General features: G+C 44.3%; 1 pseudogene; it reads right to left on the reverse strand.

Annotated features, from left to right (window-relative positions):
* Nucleotides 1–873: 873 nt before the first annotated feature.
* On the reverse strand, nt 874–1,590 carry LOC102542951 (dual specificity protein phosphatase 7 pseudogene; annotated as a pseudogene).
* Nucleotides 1,591–23,401: the final 21,811 nt, after the last annotated feature.

Genomic DNA, 23,401 nt, shown 5'->3' on the forward strand with positions numbered 1-23,401 from the left:
GACATTAAAAAGTAAAAATAACCCAGTGAAATCAATGTAATAATATAGTTTATTTCATCACATATGCAAAATGTTATCATTTTATTATGAAATCAATATAAAAGTTATTAAGGAGAAATTTAAAACTTTTTATACTAAGTCTTTGAAATCTGGAATGTATTTTATGCTTATAGCACACCTCTATTGAGACTGGCTACATTTCAAGGGCCCTGTAGCAACATCTGTTTGGCAGCTATCATATTGGACAACACCAGGTAGAGTTAAATGAAATTGTTGACCTGGAGCAAACTGCCAGGCATTTCTCCAGCAAAGAAGCGATATTTTGGGGAATCAATGGAAAATCGCAGTTTGGGATCTGTAACCAGGGCAAGCCACGTGCAAGTCCCTGCAGGCCAAGGGAAGGAGCTGCTTTTTATAGAGAGGAAAAGGAAGTTGGGAGGGCTGTAGTAAACAAAGAGTCTGTGCCTCTTCATTGTCGTGAGTTCTTCCCAGGAAGAGTCTGTCTTCTTCCATTGGGCTCAGCTATTGTTACAGGCTGAAAGAGCGCCCTCTGCTGGCCTCCTGACTCTATTTGGTTGAGGTTTCTGTTACAGTTTTACAAAGGCTATATAATATGCATACAAGTAACTTTATATCAGTTGTTTATTTTTAAATCACTTTTATTTGTCTGCATTTAGTACAGGTTTAGAGTTGTCCCATTATAAAGTGAGGAAAAACTGATCAGACGTCAGTGTCATTCTTGTCTAAGTTTAACCATAAGAAGCCAATGACAATCTGATGTTTCAGTTCTAAAGAATATTTCAGTCAAAACTTCAAGTGAAAAATGCTTGACAGTGTTACATGCTTATATTTTGTTTTACTTGCTAGGGTACATCAGATAATTGAGGTAGAGGTAGGAAGGATCTGGATGGGGAAGGCTGGTGGGCTGGATGGCACAGGGCTGCCGTCCAACTCGGCGGCACTGCTGGGCAGCTGTTGGTCAGACTAACCGTCAGAGCAGAAAGTTGATGCGGAGGCCCCCAGGCCCAGCCCTGAGGTGGGCAGCGAGCAGCTCGGCGGGGACGAGCTGTCCACATTGGTCTCAGTGCTCTGAGAATTCTGCTTGCAACTTGTTGATACCACCTTGGAGGTAGCAGGCTGGCAGCTGACATCACACAGCTTTTGCCGGCGAAGGCCAAGCACTGAGGCCAGAGCGCTGGGCTCTGGCTGTCACTCAGCCACAGCCTCAGCGTAGAGCAGCATGGTGGCCACCTTGCAGCGGGGTAGCAGGTAGCTATGCACTTCTTGTCGGCGTGGTTGGGGATGATGGAGCGGATGGGCGGTTGCCCTTGCACAGGTGGCACTGCATGAGGCCCGTGATGTCCAGGTTGATGGCCATCTAGATGTACGAACAGCTCGTGCACCTGGCAGTTGAGCAGCAGCAGGGACACACTTCCAAGTGCCTCCAGCTCCTCCTGCAGCCACTCAGCACTTTTGTAGGACCTGGACCCAGCACTGGGCTCAGGATCCTTCCCCAGTGTCCCCAGCTGCTGACTCCCCCGAGAATGTCATCTGTGCCCGAGATGGGGGGCCATGGAGCTGTTTTTTCATGGGCAGCACAGGTAGCCTGGGGTCAGGGCCAGGCAGTCCTGCCCTAGGCTGGCACCCTGGCCATGTGGGCCCTAGCCCAGTCTCCGGGTGCCAGCATCCATCCTGCCTGGCCCTCTGCTCCAGTCTCCTTTTTTCTTAAGAAGTTTTAAACATTCCTTGCAAGGCAAGTCAAATGGCAACAGATTCTTTTAGTTTTTGTTTGAGAAAGACTTTTTTCTTCAATTTTGAAGGACAGTTTCACAGGGAACCGAATTCTAGATTGGTGGGGTTTTCTCTTAACTCTAAATATTTCACTCCACTTTTCTTGCTTGCAAGGTTTCTAAGGAGAAGTTGGGTGTAATTCTTACCTTAATTCCTCTGTAGTTAAGGGTTTTTATCTTTTTGGCTTCTTTCAGGATTTTAAAAAAACTTTGATTTTCTGTGATTTGAAAATGATATGTTAAGGTATAGTGGGCTTTTTCATTTTGTTTTGGATTTGGTTTTTGGCATTTACCTTGCATGTTGTGCTCTGAGCTTCCTGCATCTGCGGTTTGATGTCTAACATTGGTGTCTGATTTGGGGGAGATTCTCAGCTACTGTGTCTCAAATGTTTCTTCTGTTTCTTTCTCTCTTTCCTCTTCTGGTAGTCCCAACACTCACACGTTACACTTTCTGTAGTTGTCCCATGGGCCTTTGATATTCTGTTCTGTTTTTTCCTAATCTCTGTTCTCTTTACTTTGGGGATTTCAAATATCTCTATTTATACATCCTGTGCTTCAGGGATCCTTTCCTCAGCTGTGTCCTAAGAAGCCCATCAAAGGCACTCTTCATTTGTTACAATGCTTTTAAGGAGTAGAACTTTTTTGTTTTTTCCTAGTAATTTTTTTTAAATTTTATTTTTTATTTATGTGTAGCTGATTTCCAATATTAGTTTCAGGTGTACAGCAAAGTGATTCAGTTATACATATACATACATATTTAGATTTTTTTTCAGATTCTTTTTCATTATAGTTTATTATAAGAAACTGAACTGAATACAGTTCTTGTGCTATACCTGTTGTTAGTCTATTTTATATCTAGTAGTGTGTATCTGTTAATCCCAAACTCCTAATTTTCTCTTCCCCCCTTTCCCCTTTGGTAACCATAGTTTGTTTTCTATGTCCATGAGTCTATTTCTGGTTTGTAAATAAAATTCATATCCATTTTTTTAAGATTCCACATATAAGTGATATCATATAATAGTTGTCTTTCTCTGTCTGACTTACTTCACTTAATATGCCATGAAGAAAAAGTTCCAAGACATGCTGAAAGGCAAAAAACACTATTTGAGGATACACATCAGGGGGAGAGGGTACAGCTCAGTTGTAGAGTGCATGCTTAGTGTGCACAAGGTCCTGGGTTCAATCTCTAGTACCTCCATAATAAATAAATAAGCCTCATTGAAAAAAGATACACAGCAAGCATCAGAACCAGATATGGCAGGGATGTTGGATTGTCAGATTGGGAATTTAAAACATGATTGATATTCAAAGGGTGCTAGTGGATCGAGTAGCCAGCATGCAAGGACAGATAGTCAGTGTAAGCAGACACGTGGAAATCCTAGGAAAAAAGAAGTATGATGCTTGTTCTGTATCTTCAAATTGTGTTCTTAGCCTCTCAGTATGCCTTGGAATTTTTTCTTGACAGCTGGTCGTGAAATACCAGATTAAAGCGATTGCTGTAAATTGGCTTTGAGAAATGTGGCGTGAAGTGTGGGGGAGGGGAAGCGTACAGTCGGGCTAATACTATGAGTGGGTCAAACAGTCCTACGATCAGGGGTCAGTGTTTTAGTGAGCCTGTGCCTCTGGGCTGTGAGCCTCTCAGGTGCTTCTGAATTTTATTCTCTGCTCTTAGGGGAAACAAGATGGCTAGGGTGGGCTGAGGTTTGCACTGCCTTCCTCAGGTCAGTTAGGCTCTGCTGACCCCCACAAGGCTAGGCTGTGGTTTCTGCTGAGGGTGGGCCTTGTTAAGAAGAACAGAGACCAGAGGGGATTTTTCTCCCGTATTTACCGGTGAACCTGGTTGGGCCCTGGAGGTAAGTCTCACAATTTCATGGCTTCCCCCAACTCCCACCACCATGACTGGATCCCCCTGGACTTTTTAACTCTCAGAGTGGCCTGCACTCAGCTGCCAGCAATTTGCCAACCACAGTTCAGGACATCCTGCAGCTTGGGTTCCCATGCCCAGCTGCCTGTGAGCTCCTCTCATCCCCCATGAGCCTCTGCTCCCATAAGCCGAGCCTCCCTGTATGCACCTGCCTGGCTCTCTGATCTTAAGGTCTGGGGTTTGTTTTTGTCCTCCTTGCTCTTACAGACCCAAGAGGAGTTGCTGATTTTTCAGTCCATTCAGATTTTTACTATTTTTTTTCCCATCCAGGTGACTTCCAGGCTCCTTACACATGGAACCAGAAACCAGAAGCCCTCAGCATCATTTTAAATGATCATCAAACAAACGAAAGTTTCAAGGATGGATAAAGCAAAGAGGAGACCCCCAGAAACATGAGTCTTAAATTAATGTTGGTGTCTCCATATCCCTTATCGTCTGGCTACTACCTTCCTTTCTGTCCCCTCCCCTGCCCGCTGCCCCTTGTCTGGCCTTTCAGCCCCGGAAGCCCTCACTATTCTCTGGCCCTTCGTGACCCCGTGCTCTGCCTTCGTCTGGGAATCCCACTTCTGTCTTCACCCCGTTTGACCCTCCCATCCTTCACTGAGCTGCTTATGCTGAGCTCTGGGAGCATTTTGCTCAGATCCTGTAACATTTACATGATTTTATTTTTTTATCATGTATCCTTCCCTCCCCATTTATAAGTCCCACATGAATGCTCCCTTGTACTCTGAAATGCCAACACATCTCTACTTGCAGGTCTAAGCCCTCCAACTCACTGGGTCCAACACTGTTCTCTGGGTCCCTGACCCCCACTGTGTCTGCTTCCAGCCTCCGCTGGTGGGTGACAACCTCATCTTTTCAGTTGCTCTGGCTGGAAACTTTGGAGACAGTCTTGACTGACTCCCACTTTCTTTCATAACCAACATCAGTCTGTCAGGGCATCCTGATAACTCTGTCTTGAAAATACGTCCAGAACCTGATCACTGACAACAGCCACCATGCCGCCGTCTCTCATCTGTGTTGCTATTGTTTAATTGAAGCGTAGTCAATTTACAATGTTGTGCTAGTTTCTGGTGTACAGCATCGTGATTCAGTTACATGTGTATATACATACATGTATTCATTTTCATATTCTTTTTCATTACAGGCCATTATAAGGTATTGAGTATAGTTCCCTGTGCTGTACAGTAGGGCCTTGTTGTTCAATCTGCTTTATATACAGTAGTTAGTATCTGCTAATCCCAAATTCCCAATTTAATCCCTCCCCACCCCCCTTCCCCTCTGGTAACCATAAGTTCATTTTCTATGTCTGTGAGCCTGTCTCTGTTTTGTACATAAGTTCATTTGTGTCCTTTTTTTTTTTTTTGATCACACATATAGACGATATCATATGGTATTTTTCTTTGTATTTCTGGCTTACTTCACTTAGTACAATGATCTCCAGGTCCATCCATGTTGCTGCAAATGGCATTTCATCCTATTTTTTTTAACTGATACAATTAGATTTTTTAATCTTAAAAAGAACTTGTAACATAAAACTGAGTTTAATTTCAAGAAAAAGATTTTTAAGACAATTTATCTACTTTTAGGTAGCACCAACTGTCCAGTTTTTTCTATTATGTACCTACTACCATCCTACACCAACAATTTAGAAATAATGCCTTATAAAAACGCATTTGCCTTAAAAATCCTAACAGTTATTCACTCATTTCACACTGTAAAAATGCCAAAACCCCATTCCATGGAAAAAAACCACTCCCATCTGTTAGAGCGGGGAGAGGTCTCCAGGCCCGTAAGAAGCCCGGGCTCTGCCCTGTGCGCCACCTAGAGCTGAAGGCCGAGGCCCTGCCCCTGCCCCACTGCCTCTCTTGTTCATCACTTCTACAAGGCTCACTCCACCCCTCAGAAAAGTCTCAATTCTGCTCCCTCGCAGAAAGCTCCACTTATTTATTTCCATGTTTGGCATGTCAACACAAGTAGTTTTGGTTGAATGATCATGAGAGAATTTTCTTTAAAAACCTCAAAATTCCCAGAGCAAAAATATAATACCCTTTGTTGCAATGCCAAGTTATTTGTAAACAACAAAGCAAATTAAAAGGCAGCCGTTAGGTCCCTACCACCGATTTAACGCACTTTTCAGTATAAATACACACAAAGCTGCATTTGGGTTTGAAAAGCAACGTCCCTTGAGACGCTCTCATCAAGGCCTAGGGGCCCAGCCGGCACGCGCCCAGGCGGGCAGCAACGCAGCAGACGCGAGCGAACATGCTGCGGTGTCGACAGGCAGCAGCTGCCGTCTGCACGCCGACAGCTGGGAGCAGGCGAAAATTCCAGTGCGTGGAGAGAGGTTCGATTTGGAATAATCTGGAGAGTCCCTGAGGAATGATTAGCATTTCCTAGAGAGCAAGTCTGTTTTTCAAGCAGAGTAAATAACAACTTCACAAAACCAGAGAACCAGCCGAATCGCCTTGTAGCAGGACTGACAGTTCCGCATGAGGCTGTCTTAATTAACTCTAGATGACTTTATAAGAACTCCTAAATAATCAAGCGACTTTCAAAAATTATGTTGCAAGTGTCCAGTTTTCCCCAAATTTTTAGATTTGAAAATTTATCACCTTCAAGAGTTTTCCACTTTTAGGCAACAAGAAGTATGATAAGTTCCTGCAGCTTAAACGACTGTTGAAACAATGTGCTACTGAAAATACCCTGAACAAAAAGTAACACATAACCCACCATCAGTGAAGATACAGATTTTAGGTTTGGGCCATTCCACCAACCAGAGTTGAACACTTCTGCGCTGTACCACCTACACGCTAGTAATGAAAAATATATGCAAACTCTCAGAATGCACAGAGAAGCACAGAAACCCTCAGCCCACGTGCACAGCTGCCTGAGCCTCCAGCTTCGGGAAGGTGAGGCTGAGGATCCATGGCAGGGCTTGTGGTCTGCGTTCTGGTCATGGGTCCGGTGGGTGAGGCCGGGAGGCGGGGGTCTGGAGTGGGATCTGGCCAGGGTGACAGGGTTGGGGTCGGGGTCTCCTAGGAGGAAGGCTGAGGCCAGAGGTCATGATGTAGATCTTGGATGAACAAGGCCTGGGTTTAGGGTCAGGCTGCAGTTCCGAGTCTGGGTCCTATGTCCCACATGTGGGGAGGACCTGGGGCTGCGTCCTGGCCGTAAGACGTAGGTCGGGGGCAGCGGGTCTGGGTGGTGGTCAGGGCCTGCCTTGGATCTGGGTTCTCCTGGTCCTGGGTGGGGATCGGGGACCGGGCGGGTCTCTGGCCAGGTCGCGCATTGGGGGCAGGGTCTAGGTGCAGTCGAGGGTCGTGGGGTCTGGGTCAGAGTCCAGGTCGGGGTGGAGGTCCTGCTTCCAGGCCCGCCGGCCAGGCTGCAGCCCCCATCCGCCGCCAGCCCCACACACACCTGCGGCAGCTGCAGCGGCGGCCCCGGGCACCTCTGGAACACGCTGTCCGCGAACACACCGTTCCTGCGGAGGCAGAGCAGGGAGAAGTCGCTGCGGCGGGCGGGCTGTGCCCGCGGGCTCTGGGGCCGCCGCGCCCTGGCTGCTGCCTCCCGGGGGCGTGAAGATCTCCGGGAGGCGCAGCGGGATGAAGTCGAGGGGCCCATGCTCACGTCCACCGCGCCCTGGGGCGAGCTGCCCACGATGGTCACCGAGCGCTTCATCAGGCACTGGAACTGGCGGCCCTGGAGGTGCGCCTTGGCCTAGCCGCCCGGGGCCCCGCCGCCCGCGGGAGGCCCGCCTGCGCCCGGCAGCAACGCGGCAGCCGCCATGGGCCTGCGAGGACCCGCCGGCCTTCCGCCGCCGCCGCCGCCACGGAGCGAGGCCGCCAGCCGGCGGCGAGGAGCGGGGGCGAGGGGCGGGACGCGCGCGGTGCGCCGCGGGCTAGCGCCAGCCCGTGACTGTTTCAATTTTTTATGGCTGAGTAATATTCCATTGTGGAAATGCAGTCATCTGTCGCTGGGCCCTGAAGATGCTCCCATATCTTGGCTGTTGTTAATAGTGCTGCCGTGAATATTGAGGTGCAGGTGTGTTTTTGAACTACAGTTCCCTCCAGATATATGCCCAGGAGTGGGATTGCTGGATCATAGGGCAGGTCTATTTTCAGTTTTTTTAAGGAATCGTCATACTATTTTTATCTCACGTGGTTTACTATGACAGTTGCCTAATTAGTCTCCTCTCCTTGTCTTACTTCTCATGAAAACAACCAGATTGACTTGAATATCTCAGTATGTACCTATGTCTGTCGCAGTCTAATGTCATTCTGTTGGATGAGGCTTCTGTTTCACTCAGGAAGAACCAGAGCCTCACGATGGTCTCTAGGGCCCTATGAAGTTTCTGCCTCTTCCCCCTGTCCCCCCATCTGCTGCTTGTCCCCTCTTGCTCACTCTTCTCCAGTCCCACAGGTCCTCTGCTGTTCCTTGGCTGGGTGTGCTGCTGCCCCAGGCCCTTTGCATGGGCTTTGCCCCACCCACCTAATAATTGTATGGCTCACCCTTTCACCTCTTTTAAGTCTGCTCAGATGGAACTTTGTCAAGGAGGATTTAAACTTGCAGACCTCTTCTCTGCACTCCCAAGTCCCTCTTAGTCTCTCCTGTGTTGTCCTTTAGCACTTGTCACCTGTAAACCTAGTGTTGCATTTCCATGTGCATTGTGTTTTGGCTTTGTCTTTCTTCCATTCTGTTCTAAGGTCCACAAGAATGGGGATTTCTGCTTGTTTTCTTGATTGCCTTACTTCCTATGCCTAGAACAGAATAGTTCAAATTTTCTTTCAGTGAATTAAGGAATTCAACTATGCTTTCAATACCTGCTGTATGTCCAGCTGTGTGACGAAAATTAACTCATGTGTCTCATTGAGCACCTATGGGTGTCAGGCACAAGGGAAAGCTGGTAAGCAAAGGAGATATGCCCCTAAGTATCTTCCATTTATTGAGCATTTCTGTGGGGCAGAAACAGAGAAATACTCAGGGCTTATAGATCTTATTTTGTTTCAGTTACACAGCAATCTAGAGTATTTTTCAGATGATGAAACTGGGGTGCAGAGAGGATGAGTGACTTGCCCAAGATCACACAGCAAGTAAGCAGCAGAGCCTGGATTTGGTTGCAGGCAATGTGATTTCATAGTCCTGTGAGTTAGCCGCTGGATCATGATGCCTCAAAAAAGTTACACTGTAAGGTGGAAGCCAGACTTCAGACAAGCAATCACACAGACACATATTTAACTGACACCTGGAAGAAATAAATAACTCCTAGAGAGTTGATACAATTTTTTTAATTAAAGTATAGTTGATTTACAATGTTGTGTTAGTTTCTGGTGTACAGCATAGTGATTCAGTTATACATACATATTTTCTGTTTCAGATTCTTTTCTGTTATAGGTTATTACAAGCTACTGAATATGGTTCCCTGTGCTGTACAGTAGGGCCTTGCTATTTGTCTGTTTTATATATAGTACTGTGTCTATGTTAATCCCAAACTCCTAAGGCAGCGGGGGGTGGAGGGCTATAATTTTTTTCTTGAGAGCTTGACACCTAGTAGGCTCTCAGTAAATGGTAACTGGGTGAATAACACCCTCTTGACCCAGGAACCACCGCTCTGAGAGGAAGTTAACCGCTAAGCAAAGAACTACCTGTGGCGTGCTAATCTAGAGTGAGAACTCAGCGGTCTGAGGCATGTGCTCTGACTTCTAAAGGTGTGAACAGTGCAGAGAGTCTCACCGGATCACCATGGGCTGGGAGCAACACAGCAGACTTTTTGGGGGGAAACATTTTTGGATGATAATAAGACCCAGTTTTCAACCACAGGTTCAAAAGGCAGATTTTTTTTTTTTTACATCCTTTGTGTTTTAAGGCCAGAATGGTTCTGTGCTTATAGACAACATGCTGTACTGGACACTTAAACATCTACAAAGAGGATCGATCTCATGTTAAATGTCCTTAGCACACACCTCACCATTTCATGAACATCTCCTCTTCTTGTTTCTGGTAGGCTCGTGGTCACAGCGTTCTCACCCTTTACTAGTGAAGTGTCTCTTCTTCACTGCATTGCAGAAACTGGAGTCCAGATTCTAGTTTTACATCCTGGTGTCACTCACCATTAGCTCCATGCTCGTGGGATAGAATCAACTCTTCCCATCCCCCATGGATCATTTTTGTCTTCCAGACATTACAGGTGACCCACAGAACCCTTTCCTTGTGAGGGAAGATGTGGACTTGATCCTTTTAGAAGCAAGGTTTGAGTATATACAGTATGTAGAAAAGCCAAGAATTTAAAATTTCAAGAAAAGGTTGAACCAATTACAAGGATAATTTAGGAAGGGGAGCACAAAATGTTTAATGTTTGGGGAAAAAAGTTCTGGGAATCTTTGAACTATTTTGCTCCATGTATTATTAAGTTTAGTGAAACCGCATGTGTGTGGTCATAGTATTTTGACACAAGCTATGTAAAATGGCATTTTCTCATCTAGGTCTCAGGAAACAACTTGCCTCCTGTAGGAGATTTTCCTGAAAACTCTGTAGTTGCTTCCATTACCTGTGGTTTCTGAAAATTTAGCCAAGATTGATGTTTAGATTCTATTCAACCTTATTTTAAAACTTAAGAGTTAGCTATACCCGTGACATGCTAAAAGCAAAAACCATTTTCTTCTCATTCTATCTAGTGGAATTTACATTCTACTCAGCTTATCAAACTACCATTAAATGATCAATGTTTTGCAGGGTCTGGGTTGCATGAATTCAAATTAGATGACATTGGCATGAGAATATGCTGTGACACTCTGACAATAATTTCCCTTTTACCATTCCTATACAAGTTGTTTTTTAAAAAAAACAAAAAACAAAACAAATATTGGGCCAGAAAGTTCCATTCAAAACATTCTAACAATTTATGTTAATAGAATGAAAAAAGAAACCAACGTCCTGCATGTGTAGGAGTAACGAGGCTAAAGCAATAGGACTACATTTTGGAAAGCCAAATATTCAGGGACTGGCCTGTTCAAATAATGGATACTGTTTCTTCAAAAATAGTTGTGTTGCAGGTGGGGTAGATACAGCTTAGTGGGAGAGCGCATGCTTAGCATGCACAAGGTCCCCAGTTCAATCTCCAGTACCTCCACTAAAAAAAAAAGTTATGTTGGGAGAAATATACTTAGTACAATGATGTCATCAATCTCCAAGCTATCTTTGGAGCCCATCTTTTGATATTGTTTTCAGAACCTAAGGCACAACCTTTGGATACTTCCATTGGTGTGGTACCCGTGATCTGACTTCAGGAAGGGACTTGCTTGTTACCTAGCTGCCAGGGCTGTGGTTAGTTGACAGCTCTACTTGTTGGCTTGTTCAGAGTTGACCTCAGCTTGAAAGGTCATTAACTTAAAAAAAAAAATTAGTGGTCTGTATTTGCTAGTCACCTTCTAATTACAAGAGATACAATAAAGGACAAAATATGGTTCCCACCTAAAACGGCTTATTATCATCTGATGGAGTGACAGACAGACAGGCAATGATAACAGGGCATGCTGGGTAATGTGGGAAGCAAGTACAGCATCCTGGTAGGACTGAAAGTTTGGGGAAGTCACGGAAGATTTCTTAAAGATGTGATTTCTAAGTTGACATTTAAGAAAGTTGATGGGCAGGACAGAATGTTCTAGGAAAATGAAACTGGGGGTCCAAAGGCTTGGTGGTGGTGGCAGCATATACTGCATGTTGGGTGAACAAAAGGTAGTTCTTTTTTTTAATTAAAACTTTTTTAGTTTATATTTTAATTTTTTTTATTGGCATGTAGTTGATTTACAGTGTCAGTTTCAGGTGTACAGCAAAGCAATTCAGTTAGACATATACATACATACATTTTCAGGTTCTTTTCCTTTCTGTGTTACTAGAAGAAATTGAATATAGTCCCGTGTACTACACAGTAGGTCCTTTTTGTTTGCTTTATTTGTAGTGGTATGTATCTGTTAACCCCAAATTCCTAATTTATCCCTCCATCCACTTTCCCCTTTGGCAACCATAGTTTGTTTTCTATATCCGCGAGGAAAAAGTCGTGAATGGCTGGAGCAGAGAGGCAGGGAGGAAGCTTGTGAATAATTAGAAGATGCCTTAGGAGGGAGACTCTGGATTTTTTTCTACTCTGTGTTGAGTGTAGGTTGGAGGTAAGGGGTGGGAGGAGGAGCAAGAGATGAAGTCAGGGAGAGAAACAGGGCTTAGAGTAGGAGCACCGCTTGTAAACAAGGTTAAGGAATTTGATCTTTACCCTGAGGAAACAGGGAATTAGGAAAGCAATTTAAAAAGTCAGATCAGATCTGTGGTAGAAAGAAACCTTCTGGATGTGCTAAGGAGACTGGATTTGGAGGATGCAGGGAGGTGAGAGGAGCAGTTAAGTAGCTGTTGCAGAATATCAAGTGACAGATAATGGCAGTTGGGACTAGAATAGTGACCATTGGGATGGGGGGCTCTAGGTGGATACATTTGACACACATACGGAGATAGAAGTGAACAGACCTGGGGATTGAGGGGAAGGAGGAGTTAAGAAAGATAATAAAAAATAAATAAAAGGGCTGGGATAGAGTGTAGCACAGTGGTAGAGCACGCGCTTAGCATGCATGAGGTCCTGGGGTAAATCCCCAGCACCTCCATTAAAAGAAATAAGTAAACCTAATTACCTCCCACCACAAACAAAAAAAAGACAGAAAGATGGCCAAGTTCTTGGCTCCAGCAACTGTAGTGGGTTGCCATTTACCAAATCTAGGAAACCCGAGAAGGATAGAATTGTCTCTCATTGACCTGGGGGTGGAGAGGGCCACACTGCAGGCACGTGGGCAGCCTCCAGCTGCTGAGAGTGGCCCCTGGCTGGTGCCCAGCATGGAAACAGGGTCCCCAGTCCCATAACTGCAAGCCACTGAATTCTGCCCACAGAGCCTGGAGGTGGTAAACAGACAAGAAAGCAGGACTTCTGGGGGAGGTAGATACAGCTCAGTGGCAGAGTGCTAAGCATGCACAAGGTCCTGGGGTCAGTCCCTAGTGCCTCCATTAAAAACACAAAATAAAACAAAAAAAAAGCTGGGGAAAAAAAAGCATGACTTCCAGAGAGTAAACAGGAAAGTGGGGCCACCTGAGAACCAACCTCCTGCTATTGCCAAGGAAGCAACAGGTACTGGGGTTTTGTAAAGAAGGATAAAGGAGACTTTGTTAAATAAATGAGTGTGGGTGGGGCGGGATAGAGGGAGGCGGTGGGGAGAGGAGGCGGGTTGCTGGATGGTCAAGGGTTTCTTTGAGTTTCCAGGTCTGAGCTCCCTAGAAAGAAGTGGTCAACCAGTGTTTGCTGAGCAAGGGGAGAGGGAAAAACGAAACAAAACTCTGTGTATCAGTAGTTGAAAAGACAGTTCTGATTTTTGGGAGGGAAAATAGGGCAATGACTTTGATGTACGAAGCCTGGACTACAGAACGTATCTCACTGCAGTGCCCTTGAGCTGGCGGGAGGCTCCAGGGCTGAGCATGAGACTGGCGGACATGACGCGAGAACGGCCACCCTGTTCTGGAGTGAGGGTCTCACTGCTCGCCCCCTGCAGGTTGCATAAGGCACTGGAGTTGGGGGATCATTTAGGAGAAGAGATTCTGGTTTTCTTCTCCTCCAGAATGTCGGTCAGAACCAGAGTAATATTTTGTTGTGGATAATAATTATAATTACTCATTACAATTTGGGTTTAAGAAGCAAAGCTGAAGCTGCATGCAGACTGATGCTTCTCCAGCAGAAAAAGCCTTTAAGATACCTGTGCTCACTCTGTGTGTCACTTAAGCCCAGACTGAACACACTCTGGAATGATGTGTTTAACTGATTCTCTTATCATCTTGAGGCCATATCCCCTGATTTATGTCAGAGACTTCAGACTGTGTCATAATCGCCCATGATCAGTGTTCATTTCTCTAGTTTTTGGAGGGGAGAGGGGGTGAATGGGGCCATTCTTATAATTTGGAGCTGGAAACATCTGGAAGAAAGGGGCCACTTTTTTTTTTTTGGCCTACTATATGCCCCTCCATTAAAAGTGGCAATTGTTAGATACTACTACATATAAAATAGATAAATAACATGGTCCTACTGTACAGCCTAGGGAACTACAGTCAATATCTTGTAATAACCTATAATGAAAAAGAATCTGAAAAAGAATATATATATGTATAACTGAATCACTATGCTGTACACCAGAAGCTAACACAACATTGTAAATGGATTGTACTTCAATTTAAAAAGGGCAATTATTAGATCACAATGGTAAATAATATTCATTTATACACTCAACATACATGCCAGGTACTTTTCTGTGTGCTACAAATTCAGCAGTGAATAAAACAGGCAAAACTCGGCTTTCATAGAGAGGAGAAAGAGAATACGTTAAATGAATAAAATATATCCTATGTTAGATGTTGGTAAGGACTACAGCAGAAAACACAGTCAGAGTGAGGCTGGGGCCCCAGGGAGGGGGTCAGGGAAGGCCCTACCTGAGGTCCATGGGAAGGAGGGGTGGAGGCTGGCTTGTTGCAGGCATCTTTATCTGTTCCCTTGTAAGCACATTTTCTTCCTAAGTTTTTGAATGGCTTAATGATACAGTGACAGGGTTTTAAATGTAAAAAGCTTTTAAAGGTAACTTTAAAATTTTTACGAGTTTGGGGAGGAGTTGGGTATAGTTCAGTGGTAGAGTATATGCTTAGTTAGCATGTACAAGGTCCTGGGTTCAATCCCCAGTACTTCCATTAAAAAATTATAAACACACACACACACACACACACACACACAATACATACATACATATGTATACACACACACATATATATAACATTTTTATGAGTTTGACTCATAATCTGTAATAACATGCCAAAAATATGAGTGGGTTGGAGTCATGGAGAGAGTCAATTTGTCCCTGATAGGTTGAGGGGTGGTGTGGACTTTATCTTGATTCACAGAAAGAAATTCTAATTCTTAATAATGATTTGGACTTGAAATCTAACTCCTGCCACTTCTGAGGCCGCTGCCCTCTGATGAAGAGCACCATGTCAGGAATGGAAAGTAATCTGGTCAGAAAATGTTGAGCCTGAGGGGTATTTCAGAGATTATTTAGTGCACTCCCCACACCCTTGGCACAGAAGAAATCGAAGGATTGACTTAGGCGAGGACTGACAATTTATCGGCAGACTAGCTCTCAAGCCCTTTCTGCTTGGAGTTCACTCATGTCTGCGTTGGCCCACATGTCTCCCTAAGTGATGACAAGGACAGAATGTTTTCAGTACAGACCCTTAAGACCGCCATGAAGGGTCTGCGGTGGTTTCAATTCCCTGTGGGTTGATCACGCCCAGAGGAGGCAAGCTGTGAAGGGGGTTGAAGGAATTACGTAGGACATACACACGGCTGGTTGAGTCATTGCCCAACCTCTGAAATGTCTTGCCGGAGACAGGCTGCTTGAAACAAGCCAAGGAGTAGCAAAAGTCCATTCCAGTTAGCTCTCTGTGCATGATATCTTCTGGGTTCTCTCACTGGTAGCTTCTGGTGGCCACAAAAAGAAAACAAAGCATGGTGATTGAGAGAAGAAAAGGAATTCTGTTACTCAGATTATGAATGCGTACAGAGTGATTTGGATGGGACCTTGGAAAATTCTGCTGATTCCCATGGAAGTTTTTGGGTTTTTGTTTTTTTTTGATGGCATGTTATTACAGATTATCTACAAAATCAAAACGGAAAAAATATGAGTGGGTTGGAGTCAGGGTGTCATTCAGTGCCCAAGCTACTGCCCCCAAGTGCCTTGCATGTTCCCGCTACAATCCAAAGTATTTTTCTATCTATATTTTTTCCTACCTACTTTCAGGGATATAATGATACATCTTTAAATCTCCATGTATTTCCTTATATAAAGGGTTACACGGATGTGATCTGTTGGGTCCTAACAGATCTTTCTGGGGTATGTGGGACAGGCTGAGGTCAGAATGGGTCAGGACCAGGAACCAATTCACGAGTGGGTGACACTACCAACAAGCAGGATTGAGACTCAAAATCAGAGTCCACAAGAGCATCTAGGCTGAGTGATAGAGATTAGAAGTCCCGTGCAGGAACCCGGATGGAGGGCTGTGGGCCCTGCTGTGTCGCCTGCCTGTGGGGAGGGAAGGAGGGAGAGGACTTCCTTGCTTTTAAAGCCATAATGTGGCACAGCATTGTGAGCTGACTATACTTCAACTCTATATAATTGAATATATCTAAAGTACATATATATAATGTGGGGTTTCCCTGGTTTGGAAGCCATAATGTGCTAACATCTGCTCAGTGAAGTCTTTCCAGATCCCTTCAGAGATATGGTCACTCCTGTCTTTGAGCTCCCAAAGCAATTGTGTTTCTCCTCCGATTCCTCAGGTCTTCTACAATCTTGTAGCATAATCTCTTGTGTTGTCATCTTTAGAGCCTCCCAAATGCCTTGACCTACTTCACACATAACAGGTGCACAAGAAATGTTTATTGACTTGAATAGATAAACCCTAATTCAGAGAGATTCTGAACAGTGGGAGTGCTAACAATCCCTACCAGGCAGGGCTACTGCTAAAGTGAAATAATTTGTATGAAGTGGTTTTCTCAGTGCCCCACACAAAGACACTGATTTAATGTTACCTATTATTATTATGAATGAGAACATTTACTGAATTGAAATAGTAAATCAGAAGTTAGAGGGAGGGAAATAGCTCAGTGATAGAGTGCATACATAGCATGCATGAGGTCCTGGGTTCAATCCCCAGGACCTCCATCAAAATGAATAAGTAAATAAATAAACCTAATTACTACCCACCCCCCAAAAAATCTTAAAAATATAAAATTAAATTAAAAAAAAGAATTTAAGTACTTGCTCTGCCAACTGGTCTTTTGGCTTCTAACAATTATTATAAGACCTCCAGAACAAGTTTTGCTTATTCAAATTGTGATCTTTTTCACATGCAGAGAAAAACTGTGTTTTAAAATATATCTTGTTCTTTGATAAGTGACATTGAATTAAGGACCGAAGTTGGATGGATTGAAACAGACACCATAGACTTTAAATATTTCAGGTCCATGGAGGCCATATTTGGACCACAAAATGATTAAGAATGAAAATAATGAAAACCAACTGGCATTAATCACTGATGACATATATGGGAAAGTCCTTGAACAACTCAAGTAACTCTCATGAAGAAACCATAATGTTCACAAGAACTGAGTTAATGGGATTTTTTAAAGGCCAGGAGTTGCCCAGTATGCAGGATGTGTTTGAAACCATAGATGAATGGTCAGGACTGGAGGGGCACAGGGGTCTGGCTGCAGCCTGAGCATCCTCACAGGCACTGACCCGACGACAGCGTTCCCATCCGTGGACCACTGATTCAACTGCAGAAGTCTGCTCTTTCATCATTTGGATGCTAGCCTGAGCCATTCCAGGGCAGGAAACAAGTTTTTCACCCTTTTGCTTTCTTTGTAGATGTGACTTATGAAATGCATTCCCTGAATCTAGGAATGAATTATGATGAAATGCTCAGTGGTGCATCCTATCTGAAAGGATATTACTCCCTTGCGATTTTAGGTGTCTTCCCGTGTGTTTACGATTTCATCACAGTGGGTTGTGAAACCTGATGAAGGCAGGAATTGTGCTTGATTTTTCCATGCATCCCTGAGTGTCTTATTATGGATGAGTATCAGTTATAGATTTACTTTGACTTAAGAACGTCATGGGATATTTAGGCCAGCTTGATTTAGTAAAAAGCCAAGGGGAGGGTTTGCCCATTGTTCCCTGGAGGTTGGCCCTTGACTTTTCTGTGTTGGGGGGATCTTTTTTGAAAATTCACGTCTCCCCGAGAAAACATCTGTATGGTATACATCATAAAGAGAGTGAACAAGACAAGCCATAAACTGGGAACAGATACTTGCCACACAGATAACTGATGAGTCCAAAATGCTACATGGAGACTTTCAGTGAATCAGTAGGAGAAAGATGAACGAATGGAGTAGAAAAATGGCAAAAGATGTGAGGAGTCATTTTGAGAAATGAAAACCACAAGGAAGATACTCCTTTATTCCCACTAAATTAAAGTGATAAAAACCATCTAACATTTGGGTAGGAAGGCCATGTTTTTCACACGCCTTGTAAGCAGTAGTGTAGTTAATTCTTTCGACAAACCTATAAGGTATGTTCTCTAATGATCTCCGTTTAACAGATGAGGAAATGGTGCCACAGAGTGCTTAAGTTTTGCAAAATGACCCAGCAGAGAAGGTGCAGAGCCAGGGTTTGAAGGTGCACTGGTTGCAGAGTCCACAGTCGGCTCCACTCTTGCCCCCTCGCAACAATGTGGCAGCTGGGAAAGTGCACATCATCCGTGCTTCACTCTTCGCTGTGACCTAGCAAAACAGAAAGTGTGCAGACTACACGACCTGGCAGGTCTTCTCAGTCTCCATCCCAGAGTAACTAACCCTTGTGTGTGTGGACGAAGAGATGGGTGAAAGACTCAGAGTGGCAGCGGTCATAACAGGGAGGAGAAGCAAGCCTCGAGCTCCCAGTTTATCCCTGCTGACTGCCTCCCGCCCCCGGTAATTACAGGTTTGTTTCCTATGTCTTGAGTCTGTTTCTGTTTGGTAAATAAGTTCATTTTTTTTAAGATGTCACATATAAGTAATATCATATGGTATTTTTCTTCTTCTTTCTGGCTTACTTGACATGGTATATACATTTTTTTACTGAAGTATGGTCAGTTTACTATGTTGCGTCAATTTCTGATGTGCTGCATAACGCTTCAGTCATACGTGAAATACATATATTCATTTTCATATTCTTTTTCACCATAGGTGATTACAAGGTATTGAATATAGTTCCCTGTGCTATACAGCATGAACTTGTTCTTTATCTATTTCATATATATTAGTATCTGTAAATCTCAAACTCCCAATTTATCCCTTCCCACTCCCTTCCCCGCCATGGTAACCAGAAGTTTGTTTTCTATGTCTGTGAGTCTGTTTCTGTTTTATAAATAAGTTCATTGGTCTTTTTTTTTTAAGATTCCACATATAAGTGATACGTGGTATTTTTCTCTCTTTCTGGCTTACTTCACTTGGAATGAAAAACTGACACAGCAGTGTAAACTGACTATACTGCAATAAAATAAATAAATATACAAAAAAAAGCAAAAAGAATGGGCGGCAGAGCTGAATAAGGATTCTTAGAAAGAGAGAAGGGGAAATATAGAAAACTGAGGGGAACCCAATCCCAAACACGTAAGGAAACAGGACAGCATCCCAATCAGATGCTGCTGAGTGGTGAGGTGGTCTGAGGACTAGATACAGGATGATGGGAAAGGCAAGTGGTTAGAATGACATTAGAAGTTTGGGGAGCAGGTAAGGCTGGTGGACAGGGAGTTAGCTAGTTAAAGCGCTGGCTAGCTGGTTATTAATAGTCCAGAAGGTAGAAGTAAGGGAGGTAAGTAGGGAGTGGTTAGAAGGACTGGAGCTCCCAGGATGGAGGGTAGAGGAAGTGATGGTAGGAGGTGGGGAATGATCATTTGTCCTGCGGTTTGGAATATGAAAGTTTCTGATGTGGAGCCATTCCCGGTGTCCACAGACTCCTGGGTTTGCAGTGGAAACTTGTGGTCATGCAGGTGGAGGCCACCACTGGGGGGAAGCCAAGGAGCTGTGGGGCCAGGCTGAGACAGTGTAGGGGGTGGTTTAAAGTGCAGTTTGGTGGTCAGGCTCCCAGGCATCATTCACAGCTCTGCTATGTACCAGCTGTGTGATCTCAGCCAAGCATCCAACAGGGGTGGAAGCCTCCATTCTCTCACCTGTAAAGTGGCCACCTGGTAGCACATACCTGCTGGGATTGGTGGGAGGGGTAAACAGGCCAATTCATGGACACATACCCACAGTGCTCAGCACCTAGAAGGGGCTCAGGAATACTAGCTAGGTTGTCACTGTTATTTATGCTTCCACACCATTGTTGAAGTTGCCTGCAATCATATAAGAGATGAAAGGAAGAGGGCAAATTGGGTGACTTTTGGGTCATGTCTTGAAACAGGTAATTGAAATGGACACCCACAGGGAGAAAGAAGCATGAACCTCAGGGGAAGAGGATTTTGTGGATAAAACTGCAAGAGACTAGTCTGAGAGTAGCAATAAGCACCTATGAGAATACTGACTTCTCCCCTTCTGATGCAGAGATGTAAATTCTGGGGACAGAGACAAACATGGGTGCAGGTATGAGAGTACGGGGTCATACAAACAGAATTGTGCGAGGATGAGTCCACAACAAGACGGGTGGCGGGTAGCAGCTTACAGTTTGTGTGTCTGATGGGGACATGATGGTAACACGGATAGTGTTAAAGAACTGCTCGTGATGTCATGTTATAGTCGTCTTAGTGCCTACGTGTAATCTCGTGACTTTTGATAGCCTCCGCTTATTGAGATGCCAGTTTCAGTGCCAGGGACACAAGAAGGTCTAAAGGCAGAGGGAGGTGCCTAACTCTACCCAGTGGCATTGATGGGGGAGGCTGGGGTTAACTTAGTAACTGGAGTTAGGGAAGGCTTCACTGAGGAGGTGGCATTTTAAACTGGGTTTTGACAGATGATGATATATTGTGAATGAGAAAATGGATTAAAGAATCTCAAAAAAAGAGAAAAGTCAGCACATTTAAAACTAGCACATAATCATTGACAGGTTCTTTTTTAAAATAGAGATAAAATGATTGACTTGGTGAGAAGTTGAGGTGAAGCAAGATAAATAGGAGCTTGGCACTCTCGATAGATCTCTTTCTTGGCCTTTACTGAACATCAAGTGAACAAAGCAGCCTTGAAAATCGTATCCCAGGAGCTTCCTTCTCAGGACTCCTGCAGAACACTTGGCCATCTCCCCTGTGACTCTGGCTACTATGATACTGTTACGTAATGATCACTTTTATTCCAGATGGTGAATATGGTTATGATGAGTAATTTAAAATTCTGAAACATGAATGCATTGGCTTAAAAAAATTTTTCCCCCATTTTTAGAACCCAGCCTTCTTTCAGTGTACAATCTGGGTTGGCACTTAGATGTATTTGGGGCAAGCCGATAAATCAGTCACAGCCAGATAGTAGACATCAGTGAGGCTGCTTTGCAAGGTATATGCTCTGATTTATGTTAGCAGATTGTTGTTCATGATACCTTTAAAATTTCTGAGATTGAGTAAGGCTTTTATAACCAAGCACCAAAGACAAAGCCATTATTTTAATTCTTTCTTTATTCAAGCAATCCACCTATCCTTCTGCCGATTAAATTGGAATGTCTGGTGCGGTGATCAGAAGCTGCAGTTTATGTAACGTTTCTCACTCGATGAGGGTATTAACCAATGGGCAATACTGACTTTAGTTGTTGGTTTCAAAACTCATTTTCAGGTTTGTCATTGAAAACTTGTGTTTACCCAGATCTCTGAACATTGTCTAAAGCTGAAGGGTTAAGGGTATGATTTTACTTGCAATTTACTTAACCTGCATTCCAGAGGGAGTTGTGCTGGCCCAGGCAGCATGTATACTCTTCAAGAGTGGGAGAAACTCTTTTAAGCGTCCTCAGATATGTTTCTTCCCTTTACCTGCTTTGGTGGGTGTGCCACGTCAATGTGCCCATCAAAACTTGTATTTTAAAAAAATCAGCCTTTGGAAGCACTGGTAGCAGCTCATTCTTCTCCTCCAACCTTATTTCCCCCTTTTACCTCAAATCCACCGTGGCCCCTGATCCCACATCCCTCTCGCATCTCCAGCTGTAGAGAGCAAGTCTGTGCCATTGCCTGAGAATGCCCGCTTTTTCTTGGTACCCAATATGCTGCTCTGTCTTCACCTGCATCTCTTTGTCGTCCCCCTCCTGTTGGAGGGCTTGCCGACCTCTGCTCAAGATCACGCCCCCTCCCACCTTCAGGAACCTCACACCATTGATTATTCCTACTTTGTCAAGTATCTTCACCCTTTCCCTCCATCAGATTCTCCCCGTCTGATTTTAATCATTCCTAAGTACATCCAATGAAAAACAAACAAGCGCCCACATCCCTCTGAGTCCCTGCCTGATGGGTTCTCTTTCTTTCACAGCTAAATGACCTGGAAGATTAGAGAGAACTGTCCACCCTGGCAGTCTCCCTGTCCTCGCCTTCTACTCACTTGCCAACCCACTTCGATCCTCTGTAGAAACACCTCACTCTCTTCTCTTACATCATCAGTGACTGTCCTGTCCGCACATCCAATGAGTATTTTTCAGTCACTGCGTACTTGGCCTCTCACACACGGGGACTGTTGACCATTCACTTCTAGAAATGCTGCCCAGCTTTGGCCACCAGGGTACAGACTCTCCTGATACTGCTCCCCCATCTTTCGCCACATCTGCTCCGTCCCCTTTACGGGTCACCTCCTTGCAAGTAGCTCTTAGATGCTGGAGGACAGTGAGGCTCGCTCCTAACCTCTCCTTTGCCACTTTCTGCTCTCTTAGCCTGACTGGAGCAGTGACTGATTGTTGGCGGGGAGGAGAGGTTCCTAAAGGAAAAATCAGATGCTATTGTCAGAATAAGGCAAATGGATACGGGAAACAGGTAGCAGCTAAGCAGCAGCAACAACAAAACCAAAATCAAAACACAAAGTAAAACTCCATCCCCATGGGCAACCTCTCTGTTATTTACAATCTGTCCTCAAAACTATCCCTCCTGTCCCTTCTCAGCCATCCTGCAGCCAGCGGTCGTGTGACCAAGCTCCACATTTACGACCTTCGTGCTTTTGAACAAATGCACGTTTGAAATTATTGCTATTACCCTAAACTTGCTGAATGAAATCTTACCCATTTCCTAAGACTCTGGAAAATCTAAATGAAACTTTTCATTCTGAGCGTTCTTATAACACTTCTCATCTCTCCTTGGGCACTGACCCATCTAATTTACACCATCATTATTTCTGTTTTCTAGGCAAACTCTTTACTAGAATGTAAGCTTAAGCTCTCCAAGGCCAGGGACTCTACCTTGCTTATGTTTTTATCTCTCATAGGATCCATCCTGCGGCCAAGCTCATGGTAAGTGCTGTGTAGGTGTTTGTTGGTTTGATGATCATTATCTGTTCCGAGTGAATCACGAGCAGGCATACTGGAACTTCAAAGAATTAAAAAAGAGAGACAGTTAGAGAAGGAACAGATGAGGTTTTTTTTTCACACTTTACTGAATTTAAATAATTCAGTCTATCAGAAATGGCCACAGATTTTAGATGCCCGAGAGCCTCTGTGGTGTAACAAGGGCCCTTCTGTCTCGTGTTGTTACATAGGGAAGACATCTTCATCCTGTGTCATGACGTTTCCCCTCCTCTGGTTTTCTCTCTAATAAATGACCTGCCCTTTGGTTGTTTGTGTTGGTCAGACATGAACTTCATGCCCTAACATTTCTTTGAAGGAACATCACAGCTGACACCTACCCTACCGATGCTGACAGCATGTATGTTGAAGTAATGTGGGAACAAGCCTTTACGTGCACTTGGAAAGGCTTGTGCACCACTCCCTTCTAAAATCCTGCTTATGACTCTGATGCAAGGAGACAGAGAAACGCTAGTTTCACAAGGTTGTTTCGTTATTCACTACAGATGTTCCTCACTGTGTGTGATTTCCTTTCGCTGTGCTGACATTTCTTTCATAGAGCT

This window comes from Vicugna pacos, chromosome 28 (assembly GCF_048564905.1).
Source record: "Vicugna pacos chromosome 28, VicPac4, whole genome shotgun sequence".
Classification (NCBI taxonomy): domain Eukaryota; kingdom Metazoa; phylum Chordata; class Mammalia; order Artiodactyla; family Camelidae; genus Vicugna; species Vicugna pacos.